This window comes from Tiliqua scincoides, chromosome 1, assembly GCF_035046505.1.
Source record: "Tiliqua scincoides isolate rTilSci1 chromosome 1, rTilSci1.hap2, whole genome shotgun sequence".
NCBI classification, from domain to species: domain Eukaryota; kingdom Metazoa; phylum Chordata; class Lepidosauria; order Squamata; family Scincidae; genus Tiliqua; species Tiliqua scincoides.
The window spans coordinates 272,134,625-272,144,197 of NC_089821.1; positions in this window are offsets into that span (position 1 = coordinate 272,134,625).

A 9,573-nucleotide genomic window follows, 5' to 3' on the forward strand; every position below is an offset into this window, starting at 1 on the left:
TCTGCTTAACTGCCCCAGTTAAATCAGGTACTGAAACGTGCCTATTTGAGGCAAAACAGTCCAAAATGAATGTGGTTTCTGCTGCAATCCTAACCTCACTTTCCTGGGAGTAAGTCCCATTGAACACAATAGGACTTACTTCTGAGTAGATGTGTTTAGGATTATGCCCTTAATCTCCTTTCTCCAAGTCAGTCTTGGTGTAACAGCCCATTGACAAGTGAACAACTTGAAAGATTCTGCAGGCAGCATCTGCTTCAAACAATTTCTCCCTTTGATTAGGGAAAAAAAGTGGAATTTTCTGTGCCTGGCCTTTTGTTGTTCTATGGATATTTGCTACTCCCTCCCCAAAACAAAGGCCTAGGAGTCAAGGCTTAAACACAGGCTGGGTTTTGCTTTCTAATAGTTAAGAACAACAATAATGATCATTAATAAATTACAAAGAAGACAAATTCACATTTAGATTTGTAGCTCAAGGGCTATCCCAAGGGCTTAGAACAGGTTGATGAGGGCAAATTCTGGGCCCTGAAGGGCTAACAATCCAATTCATTCAAGACAGACTGGCAGGACAAGCTTATGCATATTTACTCAGAAGTAAGTCCCACTGATTTAAATGGGAATTGCTCTGAAGGAAGTGTTCCTAGGACTGTAGCCTATGGCTGTAATCCTGAACATATTTGCTAGTAACTCCCAGTGAACTTTTCCCTCATGTACACTGTTTACTGGCAGTGGCTCTAAGCAATGTGACTTGGACAAAAAGCCCTATTGAAATTAATGGAAGTTACTGCACTGGATGACTTTAAATTCTAGTCTTATGAGAAAGGGGGAAAAAAACACACACTTCTTTCAAGCCAGTTTCTCCTTACTAACTACACTGGCTGTGCCCTCACTCACTCTTGAACGGGACACAACATGGGTAAAACACTTGTTATCCCCTCCTTCCCTCTGCAAACAACAACAGAAGCTTTAGCTAAGATTCTCCTCTCCTTATCCGACAGGGAGGGTGGTGCCACTGATACTAAAGAAGGTGGTGGTTTGCACCCTTCTGATGAAACCCTCTTTGGGTCCTACCATTTTGGATAACTTCCAGCCAATTTCAAATATCTAGTTTTGGAGGCTGTGGTACATTGAGAGAAGGATGTGGCATTCTTTAAAAAGCTGCATTTATGGAATTTTTAATAATATCTTTTGCTAGCGTCTTTGACGGGATTTACACTTGTGCAGTGCCATATTTCAATTTGCAGGAATAGGCATGAGATTATTTAAGTGTACCCTAAAAATATAAAGTGTGAATGTGATATGTTTGAAAACACTTATGTTGTACAAACACTGCTGCCAGAGAGGTAAAATGGGCTCTCTCTGTGTTCAATACACACTTGGTAGTAGAGTTGCACTAAAGAGGCTCCAGGTACTTGCAGAGAGCGTTTATCCAGAATCACAGTGTGGATTCCGAGCCAACAGGTCCACCACTGATATGGTATTTTCCCTTAGACAACTGCAGGAGAAATGCAGGGAACAACGACAGCCACTCTTTATAGCCTTCATAGATCTCACAAAGGCTTTCGACCTGGTCAGCAGGGATGGCCTCTTCAAGATTCTCCCCAAGATTGGATGTCCACCCAGGCTCCTCAGCATCATCAGATCCTTCCACAAGGACATGAAGGGCACTGTTGTCTTTGATGGCTCCACATCAGACCCCTTTGACATCTGAAGCGGCGTGAAGCAGGGCTGTGTTCTTGCACCAACCTTGTTTGGGATCTTCTTTGCTGTCCTGCTGAAGCAGGCCTTTGGAACTACAACAGAAGGCATCTATCTCCGGACCAGATCAGATGGAAAGCTCTTCAACCTCTCCAGACTGAGAGCAAAGTCCAAAGTCCAGCTGAAATGTCTGCATGACTTCCTTTTGCCGACGATGCAGCTATCACTACCCACTCTGCCAAAGATCTCCAGCAGCTCATGGATCGTTTTAGCAAGGCCTGCCAAGATTTTGGACTGACAATCAGCCTGAAGAAAACACAGGTCATGGTTCAGGATGTGGACTCACCTCCCTGCATTACAATCTCTGCGCATGAACTGGAGGTTGTCCATGACTTTGTGTACCTTGGCTCAACGATCTCCGACACTCTTTCTCTCGATACCGAGCTAAACAAACGCATCGGTAAAGCAGCTACCACGTTTTCCAGACTCACAAAGAGAGTCTGGTCCAACAAGAAGCTGACGGAACATACCAAGGTCTACAGAGCTTGCGTCCTGAGTACACTTCTGTACTGCAGCGAGCCATGGACTCTTCACTCACAACAGGAGAGGAAACTGAATGCTTTCCACATGCGCTGCCTCCGACGTATTCTCGGCATCACCTGGCAGGACAAAGTTCCAAACAACACAGTCCTGGAACGTGCTGGAATCCCTAGCATGTATGCACTACTGAAACAGAGACGCCTGCGTTGGCTCGGTCATGTCGTGAGAATGGATGATGGCCGGATCCCAAAGGATCTCCTCTATGGAGAACTCGTGCAAGGAAAGCGCCCTACAGGTAGACCACAGCTGCGATACAAGGACATCTGCAAGAGGGATCTGAAGGCCTTAGGGATGGACCTCAACAAGTGGGAAACCCTGGCCTCTGAGCGGCCCGCTTGGAGGCAGGCTGTGCAACATGGCCTTTCCCAGTTTGAAGAGACACTTGGCCAACCATCTGAGGCTAAGAGGCAAAGAAGGAAGGCCCATAGCCAGGGAGACAGGCCAGGGACAGACTGCACTTGCTCCCAGTGTGGAAGGGATTGTCACTCCCGAATCGGCCTTTTCAGCCACACTAGACGCTGTTCCAGAACCACCTTTCAGAGCGCGATACCATAGTCTTTCGAGACTGAAGGTTGCCAACTAACTAGTAGACCTGGGATTGCTGCTGTGTGATGCTGTCCTAAGATAGGGGAACTTCTCATCATAAGAAATCAAATCATCAGCAATTTTCACACAGAAGGAAAAGGAATAATTTATTTTCAGTTTGTGTGCTGTTATGCTTGTGGTACATGAAATAAGGTAAATCTACCAAATATACTTCCCACATGTGTCAATTTAGGGTCCAATCCCATCCAACTTTCCAGCACCAGTGCAACTGCAGTGCAGCCCCGAGGTAAGGAAACAAATGTTCCCATACCTTGAGGAGGCCTCTATAAGTGCCTCCCCACCACAGTATGCAGTGCACACCCCATTGGCACTGCTGCACCGGCACTGCAAAATTGGATAGGATTTGGCCTTTAGAGTGCAATCCAGCCCTTGACTTGGGCTGGCACAAGTCCCTTGCACTGGCCCAGGAGGGTCACAAACCTGCCATAAGGTATGTTTGCACCTCCTCAGGAGTCAGCTAGACCAGCGCGCAGAGGTGCGCCGGCCTGCAGAGGCTGGAAGAAACCTCTGCGCTGACGTAGGCACCGAAGCTTGCATCAACCTGGCTGGGCCGACACAAGCCTCTGATGTAGGCGGGAGGGAGGCGTTCCTGGGGGGGGAGGGCGGGCAGTGGGTGGGCCTGGGGTGGGCGGACGGGGAGTGGAAGTGGGAGGTGGGGCTGGGCTACTGGATTATACTGGATCCCAGTTATACTGGATCCCAATCCCCATTCCCGAGGACAGCAGAGCTGCTTCAAGCCGCTCCACTGTCCTCGGATATGTACCACCTCAAGAGGTGGCACGAGTCCAAGGAGACCCATAGGGGAAAAGGCGCCTTTCCCAGAGGTAAGGGGGAAAGTTTCCCCTTGCTTCTGGCTGAGCTGCTTTTGGCCCCTATCCTGTGCTGGATACAGCGCAGGCCTCCTGGCTTGCCTGTTCCAGCGCAGGGTAGGATTGCACCCTTAGTTAGCCAAATTAGTTTTGTAAGATGAATGTCTTCACTTAATAAAAGATCTACATCATATTATTATTATTATTATTATTATTATTAACAGTATTTATATACCGCTTTTCAACTAAAAGTTCACAAAGCGGTTTACAGAGAAAAATCAAATAACCAAATGGCTCCCTGTCCCAAAAGGGCTCACAATCTAAAAATATGCAAAGGAATACCAGCAGACAGCCACTAGAACAGACAGTGCTGGGGTGAGGTGGGCCATACACCTTGTGTTGTCTGTTGCACCTTGACTATTGAATTCAGGCTCTATACAGATGATGTAACACATAGGGGGCGCAATCCTACCCTGCTCTGGAACAGGCAAGCTAAGAGGCTTGCACTGTATCCAGCGCAGGACAGGGGCCCAAGGTGGCTCAGTCAGAGGCAAGGGGAAACATTTCCCCTTATCTCCAGGTAAGGAGCCTTTGCGCCAATGGGTCTCCTCGGACTTGCGCCCCCTCCTGAGGTGGCACAAGTCCAAGGAGAGCGGAGCGACTTCACACTGTTCCAAACTCCCTGGGAACAAGGGTTAGGATCCAGCATAAGTGCTGGACCCCAGCCCCACCTCCCACTCCCCTCGCCTGCCCCAGGACTGCTCACCGCCCGTCCTCTCCCCACCCAGGAACACCTCCTCCTCGCTCACCTCACAGTGGGGTGCGCGCTGTATCCTGTGGTGGAGAGGCAGTCACTGAGGCCTTCTCAAGGTATGGAAACATGTCTTCCCTTACCATGGGGCTGCATTGTGGCTACACAGGAGCTGGAAATTTGGATAGGATTGGGCCCTATGTCTGAACACACACCTCATGTGACATTTTGCCCAATGCTAAACCAAGAGAGTACAAACCCGTACTTTTCCAAAAGACAACTTAAAAGACTGTGGTCCAGCAAGAGAATACCACAAGGATTGAGGAATTCCATTGCTAGCTATGAAACAGCTTGCAATCATGGTTCTTTGTCATCCATATTCAGATAACCTATAACCTGTGTCTATAACCTCTGGCATTAAAGAAAAAAAAAAAGCGAGGTTCAAGTTCCTTCCAGCTGTGATGATAAGCTTGAAAGTATGTGGGCGAATGCCCACTGTTTTCTCTGAAACCTGATCAGGGCTCAGTATTGTACCAACTGATGCTTTCCAGTGGTCCGGGAACAGGGTTTCAGTACTATGCAAAGCTCATTACTATTCCTCATGCTAGCTGCAGCAAATAAACTTATGCTAACTAACTATATGGGTTACAGAACTCAGTCATAATTGTTGGGAAACTGGGGTTGTATCTGTTTCCTCCCACAAGGTGAAGGTGGCGCAACCTAACAGTTGCACTAAAGAAGAACTGGGGGCATAATGACTGAGGGTAGTAATTATAATAAGGGAACACCTAATTACTTTAAATGTACTGTATTTAAATCACCAGGACAAGATGACTTACATTCCAGAGAAGTAACTGATGGATGTGGTCTGAAAACTGCTGTTTATAAAGGGTGAGGTGCATGAAGATTGGAAGTGAGCAATCCTTATCTTCAGGTACGAGTCCCTATCTTTAAGAAAGGGGGGGAGAGATCAGGGAAATACAGATTGGTCAGCTTGGCATTAATTAACTCCTGCAAAGATGCTGAAATAATTAATTAAGCAATTATCTGTGATTACTTGAGGTGATCTCTAGGAGCCAACATAAGTTCATCAAGAAGAAATCATGCCAAAGGTATCTCATTTACTTCTGTGATAGAGACCAGACTCTACATATAATCTGATAGAATGTGGGAATCGTGTGGACACAGTGTGCATAGTTATCAGCAAAGTGTTTCACAAATCCTATTCAGGATTGGGCTATTGTGCAGAAGGTTTTACAACAGCAGACTAGAGTTCCACTGTCGTAAAATGGCAGCCGACAGAGCGCACAGTGCTCTGTCAGTGACCATTTTGCAAGCGCTGTTGCTAAAGACAGTAGCACTGCAACCATTTCTATGAACCCTGCCACACCCACCAAACCAGGAAAAGTAGTGGTGGTATGGGGAATGGGAGGAGTGTGTACTAGTGTGCATGGCCTGTGCCAGTGCCTATCCTGTGCCTCTCCTCCTCTTCACCTCCTGACATGTCCACTTTCTCTCTGCAGACTTGCACTCGGACTTGCCAGCTCAAGAACAGGCGCAGGTCTGAGGAGACCCAATGGTGATCAGGAAACCTCTTGATCTGCCCTGCATTGGCGGGGGTGGGGGAGTGGATAGAATTGGGCTCAAAGTCTGCCGTGGTATCTTTGTGGATTAAATGGTAAAATGTGCCACAAAATGTGGGCTAGATGGCACTATTGTTAGGTAAGTTCAAAGGTGGTGAACCAACAGTTCCCAACAAGTGCTCCACATCGAACTGGAGAGAGGTATTGAGTAGAGTTCAACAGGGCTCTGTCTTGGGACCCATGCTGTTCAATATGTTTATAAATGATCTGGATAATGGTATAGAGCAGGGGTGTCAAAATTGTTTCATACAGAGGGTATTCAGGGCTCCAGCTGAGCGCCGGAAGTGATGTCATTAAGCAACAAGTGACATCATTAAGCAGCTGATGGCCAGAAATCAGACACTGTTCTCATATAGAAACTCATTAACTGAAAATGACAGAAGAGAAAGTATGCAAATCTTGATCATACTTCAAGATTTGGGAAAGCCCAATTTTCGTGTGGGCCACCATTTCAACTGTAACACCTCAGCAGCTGAGAGTCTGAGGGTCGGATAAAAAGCTTCCAGGGGCCGCATCCAGCCCCCAGGCCTTATGTTTGACACCCCTGGTATAGAGGGAATGCTTTTCAAGTTTTCAGTGACACAAGCTGGGGGGAATGGCTAACTTCTAGGAAGATAGAAGCAGGATTCAAAACTATCTTGACAGGCTTCACCAGTGGGCTCATACAAACAAGAAGAAGTTCAGCAGAGACAAATATAAGGTCTTTCACATAGAAACAAAAAATATAAGGTACAAATAAGTGATGGGAGAAACCCTAAGCCTCACCCAGAGGAGGCCTCTGCTACTACCCCTCCCCACAGGATACAGCAGTAGCCATGTTGACATCTCTGCACCAGTGGGTTGGGGAGAATAGGATTGGGCTATTAGTGGACCATAAATTGAACATGATATGGCTGCATAAAAAGCAAATGCATTGCATTATGAGAAGTAATAATTCCATTCTATACTGCACTAGTCTGTCCTCACTTAGAATACTGCATCCAGTTTTGGGGCACCATGTTTTAAGAAGGACATTGATAAGCTGAAGATAGTTCAGAGAAGAGCAACTAGGGTGTTGTTGTTGGCAACCTTCAGTCTCGAAAGACTATGGTATCGTGCTCTGAATGGTGGTTCTGGAACAGCATCTAGTGTGGCTGAAAAGGCCAATTCGGGTGTGAGAGGTCTGGAAACTAACTGCCCAATTCTAAGTAAATTCCTGTGCAGCAATGCTGCAGTGCTGATATGGGCTGCACCGCATCCCACAAGGGAATTTGAGCTGCTGGAGGTCTCCGTGAGGTAAGAGGGCATTTGTCCCTTTGCCCCAAGGTAAGTTCCACAGCCACAATGGGTCAACTCACACTCTGCCAATGCAGAAGCTGGTTGCAATTGGACCATAAGTCTTATGAGGAACAGTTAAAATATCTCTGTATGTTTAGCATGGAGAAGAGAGGACTAAGGCTACAATCCTTTGCACACTTTCCCAGGAGGAAGCCCCATTGGACATAATGGTATTTACTTTTGAGTAGACCCGTTTAGGATTGGGCTGTAACAGCCCAATCCTAACCAACTTTCCAGCATCAATGCAGTTGTACCAATGGGGTACAAGCTGCCTTCTGTGGCTGGGGGGCAGTCACAGAGGCCTCCTCAAGGTTAGGAAACATTTGTTCCCTTACTGTGGAGCTGCACTGCGGCTGCATCAGTGCTGGAAAGTTGGTTAGGATTGGGATGTAAGAAGAGATATAATAGCTGTCTTCAAGTATCTGAAGGACTGTCCTACAGAAGGGGGGAGGGACTTGCTTTTGATGGTTCCTGAGGGTAGAACTAGAACCAATGAGTTGAAACCACAGGGAAATAGTTTTAGGCTGAACATGACAAAGGAGAATTTCCTAGTTGAAGGAGTTCCTGACACTAGAATTGACTTCCTACTGTAGTTGTGGGGGGCGTAATCCAGAATCCTACTCCACTGGGAGCTCTCCATGGTCCTGATCCTTTGTATCATGTGTGACCTGCACCTTGCCACACTTGACCAAAATACCTTCCCAATTTCTGGCTCCAACTTGAAACAATCTTACCCTCTGCAGTTGGCCTTCATGCACATGCATGTACACATCTCCCACATACTCATTTGGCAATCTTATCATCTCCTCGTGCAAGTTATACATCCTGAGACCAAAGTAATTTTCAGGCTAGATCTATGTAGAGGAGAAGGAGGGTTGCGCATATATGGGAGGGGGGGATGAGTAGACCTTCTCTAAAATGTAATGTCCTGTGATGGCTTATGACATAACTGAAGGCCAAACCACATGTTAGATTAAACCACATATTAAATTAAGGCCAAACTACATGTTAGATTAAGTATTTGTTTTCATCAGATAAATAAAAGGCAGAGGGAACTATTATTATTATTATTATTATTATTATTATTATTATTATTATTATTATTATTATTATTAAATAGTATTTATATACCGCTTTTCAACTAAAAGTTCACAAAGCGGTTTACAGAGAAAAATCAAATAACTAAATGGCTCCCTGTCCCAAAAGGGCTCACAATCTAAAAAGATTTAAATGAATACCAGCAGACAGCCACTAGAACAGACAGTGCTGGGGTGAGGTGGGCCAGTTACTCTCCCCCTGCTAAAAAAAGGAGCACCCACTTGAAAAAGTGCCTCTTACCCAATTAGCAGGGGTTAATCAGAATCCAGACCATGACATGAGGAAGGGCAGTTTAACCCCTGCCAGTTGCCATTCCAATTTGGTTTGGGAGTATCTGCAACAATTATGCATAACTTGTATTTTTTTTCCAGCTTTTGGAAACTTAAGGGGAAATATACAGGCATATTCTGCCTAGCAGTTCAATTAGAAGTCAAACTGCTTCTACCTTCTGCTGTTCCCTACAAAAGCAAACCTGCTTCTACCTTCCACTACTCCCCAGCTACTGTTCCCTGCAAAAGCATTGGCATAATAACAGACAACTACATAAGCCCATTGTACTACATTTCAAGTTTAGTAAAATGTAGTACAATTTTAATTAAACGGTTTATGTATTAAATCATTTTAATTCACCATTAGACTTTTCCTATGTACATAGTTGTTTGTCTGCAATGACTTTACAGTGCCCAACTCTCCTCCCCAATTCTGTTCCTGTCCACCACCCACACATACACAATTTCTGGCTCCAGGCCTGGTTCAATCATGTTCATAGTTTTGCCAGCTTTCCTGAATACAGTATTTTACAGACACCACTTCTGCTTTATCTCATAGCCTGATATCAGAGCCTGTCACTCAAAAGAGTAATTGCAAAGGCATGAAGTCTGCAATAGAAATTCACAGTAGGATCAGACGTCTCTCTGAAAGGAGAGGTAACCACCTGATTTTAAACAGACTTTAAGTGTACAAACTATAAAGCAAAACAAGGAATGTGTGTTTTTTCAGCTGTCATGTTCCCTAGGTTGTGAATCAGTGCACTTCATTGTTATGATGTCACAAT